The sequence below is a fragment of the Dermacentor variabilis genome, chromosome 1 (genome assembly GCF_050947875.1).
Source record: "Dermacentor variabilis isolate Ectoservices chromosome 1, ASM5094787v1, whole genome shotgun sequence".
NCBI classification, from domain to species: Eukaryota; Metazoa; Arthropoda; class Arachnida; order Ixodida; family Ixodidae; genus Dermacentor; species Dermacentor variabilis.
Genome location: NC_134568.1, coordinates 206,339,375 through 206,351,711, shown reverse-complemented (window position 1 = coordinate 206,351,711; position 12,337 = coordinate 206,339,375). Strand labels below are relative to the sequence as shown.

At 46.9% G+C, this 12,337-nt stretch overlaps 1 protein-coding gene across 1 annotated transcript in view; it reads left to right on the top strand.

Moving 5' to 3' along the window:
- The first annotated feature begins 1,989 nt into the window (after positions 1-1,989).
- The window catches only part of LOC142559268 (uncharacterized), a 290,647-nt gene continuing 280,299 nt past the window's right edge, over positions 1,990-12,337 (top strand). Inside the window, exon 1 of the mRNA XM_075670917.1 lies at positions 1,990-2,238. The gene's annotated coding sequence lies outside the window, so the exon portion shown is untranslated. The remainder of the gene's footprint in view (positions 2,239-12,337) is intronic.

Genomic DNA, 12,337 nt, shown 5'->3' with positions numbered 1-12,337 from the left:
TGCACAACGCGGTCATAGCACAATGGTTAGATTGCTAGACGTGAATCGGCATGGTCGTTGGTTTGAACCCAAGTAAACCTGCTGGGATGTCCTTTTACTGCGCAAAGCGGCAACGTACTACAGGTACCGAGTAGGAGCGTCCATGACGCCATGCTGTAGTGAGACACTCGAAGCGTTGTTCTCACATCCAGGCTAAGAGAATCGGAGGCAAATGCGCATGCAGAGAGAATCAAAGAACTACATATATTTGCGAAATGTGAAAGACGCGTGATAATTATTGAAGTCATAATTAGTTCCTAAAAAAATGGGCTGTCATGACCAAGTGAAGTATGGCCGCTCGTAGCGTAGATTTTAGTGCGCCTGTCATTTTCAGCTTTCTCTTCACAAAGACAACGCCTCGCTGTTTTAAATGTCACTCAACGAAGTGTCCCTGTGAACGTCGGGTCACCGTCGTTGTTATGTCGTCGTCGACGTACGGAAGTCATCGCGGGAGTCAGGCCAGCGTCATCATTATTGCCATGACGTTGCTATTAATTGTCGTGCTATTGACCTCAGAATGACGTCGTTGTCATCATTGTCATCTACGCCATGCTATCCTCCGCAGTAACTCACTCGCCGATGCCAAATGCGAGTTTGTGCAGCAGGGATATATACTGCAGATATGTAGCAACACGTACAATGCACACGGGCGCTAGTTTGTGTTCCTGTACGTCACTTATATTTTAGCTGCGTAAGCTCGCACCAACTAGACCGTGAGTGAATTATTTCGAAACCAAAGGGTTCTGTGTCCATTTTATTGTGTAACGTCTGGCAGTGCCCGGACCAAAGCACGATGAACGAACGGCATTAGTCCATTTTTTGTAGCTAGCTCATGCAAGCAGTACAAGCGTACACCTTGGTAGCTGGCACACGGTGCCAGGTGGCACAGTTCTTTTTTTGTTTCTTCTCACTGTGCCCAAAATATTAAAGTTTTTTTCTCAGCGCCTTAGTCGCTGTTATACACTCTAAGAAGAGTTTACACCCTTTGGAGTGCGCCTTCTGCCACACTACAATAATCGTCATCTGCCTTGATGCGTTTCCCTTCTTTAAGAGCCCGGTACTTTCCAGTAACGAACGGCACGCGCGTTATCAGCATGATAACATTGCCGACAGGAAATGCTATCATACTGATAACGCGCATTAAGCGTTAAAGCTTTAAAGAAAGGAAACGCATCAAGGCAGATGACGATTATCGTTGCGTGGCAGAAGGGGCACTCCAAAGGGTGTAAACTGTTCTTAGAGTGTAGATGGGATGTGCGACGAAGTACAGCGTTACACCTACCAGACAACGAATATAATCTGTGTTTTTTTTCACTAAGGCGTGTAATTCGATGAGCCTATTTTGTAACGTTCCATTTCATTCCCCATTCTTGTCACCGTTCATCGCTGGCTCGGACGTGACTCGCTCGGTCATTGCTGCGTTACCGTTATCGCTGGGGCGGGTCACTCAGCACGCCGCGTAGTAAGAACTGATAACAGTTTTCTTTGCCAAGCGACGAGGAGTAGCAGGGGCCACCTAAACGCCGTCTCCGATTACATCACGTAAAAGAAAAAACGAGAACGAAACAGAATATTACAGAATGCGGGCCCCAAAGGCCGTTTCTTCGCAAGAGTGATTGGTAAGAACGAGCATCTATCAAAGGGCGATAGCGAACGACGAGATATGGAAGGCGCCGACTACCAACGAATGGTCCTAGCAAACGAAACCTTCGTGCGTCCACTCACTGGGTGCAAAGTGCTAGCGCACTATCGCAGTGCATCTCGCTGGCATACGAATTTCGCCGGCCTTCAATATGCGTACGCAAAGATCGCGACTGTGGCGAACCTCTGATACGCATTCGGCGAAGCGCTGTATACGCAGGCGCTGACGTGGCACTTGCAAGCGGAGGCACCTTCCGTTGCACGACGAGCGTCAAGGTTTGCCTTCCACTCGATTCACCAGACGCAGATCCCGAGCGGGCCGATCGAGGCGCAACAGCCGCCCAGGGCCCCACGCCCGGGCCTCGGGCGCGGCGTGTGGCGCCACCTGGCGGGCGGGTCCGGGCGCACGCGGTGGGACCCCCTGCACCTCCTCGTCGACGGCAGAGCGGCCGCGCGCACACCCGTCAGCGGCTGCCGAGAGACCCGCGTGCTCCCCGGCCCTGCAGGGAAGCCCCGCGTGCTCCGGCTGCGTCAGCTGCGCCGGTACGCGCGGCCCAGGTGAGAGACGAGCCCTTCGTTTCTGTCTACGCTGCGCGCGACGCCGGCCTGGGCACGTACACGGCGCTGCGTGCAGAGTGCATGCTCGTAAGCGCTTGCGTGCGCCGTCGAGTCGGTGTGCACGTTGTTGCGCGGACCGAGCTCAACACCTTGGCAAACTGCACTCGCGGGCACACTTGAGCGGCCGCGAACTGCCGCCTGTGTCGTCGGCTGTCAGCCGTGCGCTCACGAGCTTACGCGCACAGCCACGCTGGGTTGTCAGCGAACGTGGAGTTAGCCTCGTGGCTGGGTATTAAGATGTCGTATCCACATACACGGGGACGACCATGTGCCGCGTACGAACACCAGATTTTGTCGTTTTTGCTATTATGTCGCTTTCATCTGGCACCTCTTAGCTTTACGCTCAGTCTTGGAAACAAGGGTGCAACGTTTTTCTAATCTCTTTCCTGATTCACCGACAACTTTGCTCATTTTATTCTGTCTTGAAGAATGTAGTGTATAGGCGTTTTATTTCTTGTATTCCGCACTGCTTTTAATGAAGAACATTTCTTCTGATACGGAGGCTTTCTCTGAGGAGAAATCGAAGCTTCGAATTTGATCGTGCGACATACACCTGTACAGTAATGAAAGGACTTCAAGCGGGCCAAATGAAATACATTGGCTTCGTAACTTTAATGCACGGCCTAAATAATTTGGCGAACACCTCCGCCGCTTCTTTCCTTTTTCTTTTTTTTTTTCGTACGAGCAAAGAAGGGAATAGCAGTACGAACGAGGTGTTTCAGACGTAGGAATTAAAGGGCTGATGCATGTTTATAAATAGCACACATTAGGCACGCTTTCTTATCAGCTGCATAATTATTTAGCGCCTTATTGATTTTAGACCGAGAAATGTGCTTGTAGAGTTGTTCCACGGAATTTTTTTTTAGCCCGTGAAATGATAACAGGAACTATAGATAAGGAAAGAAAACGTATGTGAGGAAGTGCCTGCACTTTAGATTGGTGATGGCACAGTCTGTTCACTGACTTGAGAGAAATTCAAAATGATTGATCGCATGTAAAGCAAATGTGTCGCGTTAACAATTGTGACAGCAAGAAATGATACATTAAAGGAGCCAGAACTCCCCCAAGCTTCTGTCACTGCTATTCAAATGTCTGTCGCATCTGGACTTTGTGAAATGTAGCCCAGGTGCGTCGCTACTTAAATGATGAGCTTGCACGATAGCGTATTAGGAGATGTAGTGGCTGTGATATTGAGGCTCTTGGGCATCACCACATATATTTCTGGAGTTAATTCCGCGTGATATTTTTTAAACATGGTGCATTTTAATGATTCCACTCACGTGAAACAACTGCCACTTACTTTGGAAGAGATGAAAAACCGTGCAACCGCTGCTTTGCTGATAGTCAGTAGAGAAATGATGCGACACGCGCTGGAAGAACTTCAGTACTGCATAGGCGCTTGTGCCATTGAATACGATTGATTAGGTTTGGCGCTAACGCTGGCATATTGATTATGAGAATTTTCGCACTTGGAACGCGCTGTGTGTATGGATAGAACACGCTTGCACAAGGCTTGCACGCCACAACGCACGGCGCCTTTGATTATTCCTATGCGAGTGCCTCTTCAGCGAAGCCCTCGCGTAGGCATTGTGAAGGGTGCGCACACTTACGGGAAGCGTCTTGATGCAGTTGTTGAGCGCATTGATGATCCCATGGTTTTTGCAATGCTACTCTTGGACGTGCCGGGAATGAGAGACAACGCACTCACCGAAGCGCTTTCTTCGGTCTATGGCTCCCCTTGTACAAATTTAATGCAGCAAAGTCCGTCCGACAGCGTTTGTTGGAAAAAAAAAATAGAAACGGCGCGGATGGGTTGACTATACTACTGACATGAAAACATTGCGGCGAGTTAGCGTTCGACGCACGCGGCTTTGAGGTACACCCGCTGAATTCTGTTTTCGTTCAAAACGGGGGCACTGCTCGGAGAAAGCGGATTAAAAATGCAAGGGACTCCGGGCGGCGGTGTTCTATCGACACACGGCGGTAGCCGTGCCCGACAAGAATGGCTCCAACGGAGCTCGGCTCGCGGGAGTACGTCGAGCGCTTGCCGCGCCTTGAGAATCGAGCCATTTGTGAAACACGTTTCGAAACGAGGCCCCGGCGCACGAAGACCGCGGCACCGCACTGAGCAGTACAAAGCTTGTTTAAACGAGCAACTCGTGAAAGCTATAACCCGATACCTTACGGCAAGCCTCGGCCTGGTTTCCAAGATACTAATGAAGGAGCGTAAAGATTTATGGAGCCGCCACCTAGTCATGAAGATTTATGGAGTGCAAAAAGGAGCCGAAAACTTGGGGCCGGCGTCGCTGCCATTGGTTATCACTCTTCGTGGCGATTGCAGAGCACCAGTCAGTCCGCCTCGTGGCGGCTAATCGCAGCCGCAGCCGTGAACGAGAGAGAGAAGGAAACGGACTCCAGTGTCGGAGGAGAGATCAGTCACAGTATTTATTCCGGATAGCGCACGTTACTGCACAGCAACATCACTCACGATAATAGCGGCTCTTCATTGGCTCACTCGTGTGGTGTAATCGCGAACAAACCTGCCAACGTGCCATCGGATGGAAGTTCCACGAGGTGTTTTGAGAGAACAAACCTATAACCTACCAGTCGCAATCAATTGTGAAAAGTGTACGACAAGAACAAGATATATTTTCTACCAACAAATAGAAGGGGAAGTGTTTTTTTTAATACGACACGCTAGGAGACGCAGAAGTATGGATTCTCTTTTGAAAGTCTCCGTGAAGATTGATTAATGACTTGTCCTTCGGGTTGGTTACTTTGTCGTGTATTATTCTGTGTAAGATGCATAGCTACTTAAGCAGTAGAAATACACCCAATAGCTCCAGAGAAGCCCGGAGTAGCAGCGTGTGAACGTTAGAAATGAGGAATGTAAAACGAATACTTCTTTTTCAAAATTCAGGTGTTCGATTAAAAAAAATTGATATTCTATTTCTTCGATTGTTGCGTAAGTATTGACTGTGCATGCGGGCGAAACTGCGATTATTGGAGCCTTGCTGTCACAAAATAAAAATGCCCATGCAACTTGTCAAACCGATCAACTCGGGGGCCCGCATTTACGTCAAGAGGAAACTGTAGCGAGCATTAAAATTTTTGTTATTGGGAATTTTCCAGCTGAACGGACTTGCAAATGGCGGAAATTATTTTTTTATCGCCTTTTCTCGTTCCCTTCTACTTTTTATACTTTCAGAACTAAAAAAACAAACAAACAAACATGCGATTTGATTTCATCTTTTGAGTTGTTATTTTTCATATTCTTCAATATGGTTATTCAATTTGATTAGAAACTTTTATCTGCAAGAGCGCGCTTAGCGGGATGAAACAAAAAAAAAAGTTTGTAAAGAAATCTTGTGCGGTTAGGGATGTTGATCATTACCCGCCGCGGTATCTCAATGACAATGGCATATTGTGACTGAGCACGACGTGGCGGGTTCGACTCCTGGTCGCGGCTATACAGTATTCTGCTGGTCACTGCTCGGAGATAGCGCTTAAAAAAAATGCAAAGGGCTCCTGGCGGCGGTGTTGTATCGACACACTGCGGCAGCCGTGCCCGACAAGGGTGGCTTCAGCGGAGCTCGGAATTATTTCTGCGTTAAGATATTTCTTATCACGGGAAGGTGGTGAAAAAACTCCAGCCTGTCATAGACCTGGGGATAACGGGTGGCCATTTTTTTTTAGCTTTACGGAATCTTTAAATATCACTTGCGGCAGATAGCATAACTCCATTCCTCCGTGAAGTACAACACTTAGACGATTATTTGTGAATTTTCGTGAATTAGTGGATTATGTGTTTCGTGTTTTCGTGCAATTAATGTCCGTCTTTCTGAATAACCCAGCTCAAGGAATAGAATATTGCTATTTGCCACAGGCGATATTTAAAAAGTATTTGAGACTTATAAAGGATCACTCCGTATCTGGTACGTTTATTGCCTGGATTATGTGGCCTCTGTTACGTTGATCGACGTCCCACCAATGATATTGTCGAATGGTTAAATTAAAGAATGAAGACACGAGGTGAATGAGCACATTGGGGCGTCAAGACAGTTGACTGTGCGTGAACCGTGTTTTTCGGAGAGACGGCAAAAATGCCTTAACAAGTTAAAAATAAACGATTAGAGCACTTTTCGCTGTTTCTTCGATTGGCCTCAAGTAGCCAGGCACTACACATAAAAATAAGTAACAAAAAGAAATCATAGACATACGAAAAAAAAAGGCTTATACGAAGTTTACCTCATAAAACCGCTTCGATATTTATTATTCAGGGAAATAAAATAAAATAAATATTAGTGCATTAGTAACAAATGCGGAAGGCGTCTGGCAAATACGAGAAGAGCTTGCAAGTGAAAGTAATATACGGGCTCGTATATTTACGCCGTCGTTGGTCATCGCCGCTGTAGATAACACTAACGTAATTAGTTTTTATTAAGTTATTTCGACAGGAAGAGCTCTGGAGGTTTAGCGTCTGGTTGGTTTTCAAGAATGACTTGAGGCTAGGAGAACAATCTTCGCGCCGTCACGCACGAGCCTGTGATCGTTTTCACAACGCTAATTTTGTTTCTGCAGTAGTTTTGCATAAAATACGCAAGATCCGAGAGAAAATGGTGTCTGGCCAATTAGTTTTTCATGGTGTCTGCCCAATTTGTTTTTCTTCTGAACTACCAGATCTTGCTTAAGCTGTTGAAACTTAACCCGTGAAATCACCGAAAACCTTCCGGTGCATTTGTGGGGCTTGTCATGTGCCGCGGTGCGCACCATTACGGGCCCGTTGGACCTTTAGCATAGGTGTAACAGGTCTTTCTGTCATTCCTGCAAAAAGAAGCAGCAACTGCATATATAAATAGCAAGTTCCTGGAAACAAGGATCCTTTACTTTTATGGGCGTTGCAGTTATTATACACTCGCGCTTGCCACGGCTAGTTCGAAAACTGCAATGATTAGGCTTGATTATGTATCAGTGCAAAATGTGAACTTCTCTCTCCCTTCTCTTCCAATCCCTTCCCCCTTCACCAGTGCAGCGTAAACTACCGGGCTCAGCCTGGTTAACCTCCCTGCCTTTCCTTTATGACTTCTGTCTCTCGCTGCGTTGATTTAAAAAACTCGAACTTTCATCTGGAGCCTCTGTCAACAAAGACGCGTGTAAATGTCATACAATCTTCAATTTCGCTGTCTGTCAGGATTTTCGACGCAGAAGACGATCCACGAATTACGGTTATTTATTTAACCTCATTCTGTGAAAGCATTGGAATTTAAAAAAAAGAAGTTCTTCGGAAGTCAAAGGGACCAGCAACTTCAAAAAATGCGTCTTTCTGTGATAATGGTGGTAATGAAAATAGTGTTCTTTTTTTGCATTGATCAACGATGGTACCGAACAGGATCTCAGCAGTTCAAAGGGAAATCATACACTACCTCCTCCCAGTGGATCTATGTGATAAGAAGTTGGTCTATGCAAGCTACACTCTCAAAATACGTTTTGTAGCCCCGTATCTTTGTACCCACAACAATAATCCTGCTTTATTTTTCGTCCATTTCTTTAACGCTGCGCTCCAAGTACTTCCACATCACGAACGGCACGCGCGCTATCACCGGTTAGTAGTTTTATTAGCTCTATAAACTGCTGTAAACATTCGCTTACTAACTAAATTAACAAGCATGGTGTCACGCTCGCAGGTAACCATGAAGAACACATCTCAGTCGATGACCGCAGACATCCGCTGCGAGAACGCTGGCGTGATGAAGAGTGGCAGCAGCAGCGAGCGAATTTTTCTTCGTGGTGTCTCTCGCTTCAACGCGAACCAGGCGCGCGAGAACACAAGACACACGAGGCCATCAGCTATCGTGGGTCGGCTAGCCTTCGAATCCACCGCAGATTAGTTTCAAGATAGAACGCGCTCGGCCACGCTCAGCCGCGCCATGTGTAGCTGCAGCCGTAGTAGAAGCGGAAGCGAGCGCTACACTTCCCCAATTCCTCCCTTCCCCCCTTTTAGTGTACGCGCATCTCCCCCCCCCCCAATTGCTCGCACAAAACGTTGGCGAACACCCTCCCCGCCTTCCTCCCTTGTACGCGTAAGACGTCGCAGAACCAAGGCATCATCCTTCTCGGCTCACCCTCGCGTGCTTTCCCCAGCATCTACAGCATACGGCGCGCGGCCGCGATCTTACCGCACTTGGACTCTACAGGGAACCTCACGGCGACGCCGACAGCGATGGCGGAAATTCGCCTGAAGTGTCCATATAATGCTATCTCAATAAAATTGTATGAGTTTCTCTTGTCCCGAAACAATTATCATTAAACTTCTTGCGTTTCCTTTTTTGAAAACTCTGCGCTCGCTACTTTGCTGTTAAGAATGCTATGCCAGACTGATAACGCGCACGCCGTTCGTAACCTGGATGTACCGGGCATGCAGCGTTAAGGAATGGAAAGGCACCTAAGATATATGACGAATATGATTTGACGACAAGATAAGCCCCAAAGGGCGTAAATGTTTCTTAGAGTGTGTAGGTATTATTACGTGCGTCGTGTTGTTCAAAAAAATTCCGGCAGGAACCATCTCAGGATGGACTGTCGACGATAATGCGATTCACATTGAAGCAATGTAGCGACACACCGTATTGCCACGGGAAACGCGTCCTGCATGAGGCGTGTGCAGCAGTCGTGCTCCCTTCTGGACACGCTGCGCCATCTAGCGCCGCCGCCGCAAAGTCCATGCGTGGCGAATATCTGAATATATGCTCAGACAAGACTGTCCGATTATACTGACACGTATACCTGCTCATGTTTCTTCGGTGACCGCTTTTCACCGGCTTGCAAATGTTAAACGTTATTGCTCAGCGCAAGATGCGTCTGCGTGATTTTTAACTTGCGTGAACATTACCGTCCATTCGATCTGTTGTGTATGTTCTCGCCGCACCATGTATTATCAGATGCATGTGCGACATGAATTGTATAGTTTCTGGAAACCACGCGGGCACCAGCGATTACACTAGAACCTTCGACAAGCGATATATAAAAGTCGACGCGCTTGACCTGCTGATCAGATTTCGATGATCGCGAACTGTGTTCACCGCTATCACTGTGCTTTGAATGTAACTCGCTTTTGTGTGCGCAGGTTCGCCCCATAAAATTCTGTTTCGTTACTCACAGTTTTGCTACTGTGTTCTTGACGATCCGTACCACGTGACATTATATGACGCGGGTTCGATTGCGCCCAGCGCCGGAGAAATTTGAAAGGATTTTTTTTTCGTCTGCAAAGGAGTGGCACATACCCAGTGGTACACACCCAATGACCCAAGTTGACATGAAAGAGGTTACGTACGGACAGGCGGACATACCGAAAAGTACGTGATGCTTCCAAAAAATGTTATTCGCATTAAAAAACGTTGGTTATATTTGTTGTGTGCTTGCGCTTTTCCCATAGCGTACTACGACGTTTGGAAAGCGCAGTTTATAAGCGGCGCTGCCTTCGTGGCAACCAATTGAACACCATAACAACGGTGTATGCCTCATTGCAGGACAACGTGCGTGTTCTGTGCACGCTGATTTGCGAGTCCTTCAACCCTCTATGGTCTCACTGTGAGATACAAAAAGCCGTGAACTTACTGTTCGATTGAGAGTTGTAAGGTTACTACCTTAGAAGCACTACGGGCAAAAAAAAAGAGAGAGAGAGAGAGAGAGAGAGAGAGAGAGAAAGAAAAAGAAGAGCCACGCGAAGATCACTTTGATAAAATATAATTTCTTGTGACTGCAGCCGCGCTTGTCGGCGGTAAGAAAGTTCGGTAGCATATTAGTACACTCCTGTAACACGTGAAGGCAAAAGCCTGCTGCACATTTGGTAGTGCGTTAAGTCATGCGATCGGAGGGGTCAGATTTCTTGCAAGACATAACGAGCGCAGTGTGAAGTACACGCGTGACACTTTAGGTCGACCTCCTCGACGACAGATGCGAGTACTTGATGCACTAGCTAAAGTTGCAGCATGCTTGTCACCAGTAAGCGCTACAAATGTGTCATCATCATCATCATAAGCCTAGTTACGCCCACTGCAGGGCAAAGGCCTCTCCCATACTTCTCCAACTACCCCGGTCATGTACTAGTTGTGGCCATGTTGTCCCTGCAAACGTCTTAATGTCATCCGCCCGCCTAACTTTCTGCCGCCCCCTGCTACGCTTCCCTTCCCTTGGAATCCAGTCCGTAACCCTTAATGACCATCGGTTATCTTCCCTCCTCATTACATGTCCGGCCCATGCCCCCCCCCCCCCCCATTTCTGTTTCTTGATTTCAACTAAGATGTCATTTACCCGCGTTTGTTCCCTCACCCCATCTGCTCTTTTCTTATCCCTTAACGTTACACCCGTCATTCTTCTTTCCATAGCTCGTTGAGTCGTCCTCAATTTCAGCAGAACCCTTTTCGTAAGCCTCCAGGTTTCTGCCCCATACGTCAGTACTGGTAACACACAGCTGTTATACACTTTCCTCTTGAGGGATAGTGGCAACCTGCTGTTCATGATTTGAGAATGCCTGCCAAACGCACCCCAGCCCATTCTTATTTTTCTGGTTATTTCAGTCTCATGATCCGGATCCGTGGTCACTACCTGCCCTAAGTAGATGTATTCCCTCACCACTTCCAGTGCCTCGCTGCCTATCGTAAACTGCTGTTCTCTTCCGAGACTGGTAAACATTACTTTAGTTTTCTGCAGATTAATTTTCAGACCCACCCTTCTGCTTTGCCTCTCCAGGTCAGTGAGCATGCACTGCAATTGGGCTCCTGAGTTACTAAGCAAGGCAATATCATCAGCGAATCGCAAGTTGCTAAGGTATTCTCCATCAACTTTTATCCCCAATTCTTCCCACTCCAAGTCTCTGAATACCTCCTGTAAACATGCTGCGAATAGCATTGGAGAGATCGTATCTCCCTGTCTGACGCCTTTCTTTATTGGGATTTTGTTGCTTTCTTTGTGGATGACTACGGTGGCTGTGGAGCCGCTATATATATCTTCCAGTATTTTTACATATGGCTCATCTACACCCTGATTCCGTAATGCCTTCGTGACTGCTCAGGTTTCGACTGAATCAAACGCTTTTTCGTAATCAATGAAGGCTATATATAAGGGTTGGTTATATTCCGCACATTTCTCTATCACCTGATTGATAGTTTGAATATGGTCTATTGTTGAGTAGCCTTTACGGAATCCTGCCTGGTCCTTTGGTTGACAGAAGTCTAAGGTATTCCTGTTTCTATTTGCGATTACCTTAGTAAATACTTTGTAGGCAACGGACAGTAAGCTGATCGGTCTATAATTTTTCAAGTCTTTGGCGTCCCCTTTCTTATGGATTAGGATTATGTTAGCGTTCTTCCAAGATTCCGGTAAGTTCGAGGTCATGAGGCATTGTGTATATAGGGTGACCAGTCTTTCTAGGACAGTGTTCCCACCATCCTTCAACAAATCTGCTGTTACCTGATCCTCCCCAGCTGCCTTCCCCCTTTGCATAGCTCCCAAGGCGTTCTTTACCTCTTCCGGCGTTACTTGTGGGATTTCAAGTTCCTCTAGACTATTCTCTCTCACCTTATCGTCGTGGGTGTTACTGGTACTGTATAAATCTCTATAGAACTCCTCAGCCACTTGAACTATCTCATCCATATTAGTAACGATATTGCCGGCTTTGTCTCTTAACGCATACATCTGATTCTTGCCTATTCCTAGTTTCTTCTTCACTGCTTTTAGGCTTCCTCCGTTCCTGAGAGCCTGTTCAATTCTATCCATATTATAGTTCCTTATGTCAGCTGTCTTACGCTTGTTGATTAACTTAGAAAGTTCTGCCAGTTCTATTTTAGCTGTAGGGTTAGAAGCTTTCATTCATTGGCGTTTCTTGATCAGATCTTTCGTCTCCTGCGATAGCTTACTGGTTTCCTGTCTAACGACGTTACTACCGACTTCTACTGCGCACTCCTTAATGATGCCCATAAGATTGTCGTTCATTGCTTCAACACTAAGGTCCTCTTCCTGAGTTAAAGCCGAATACCTGTTC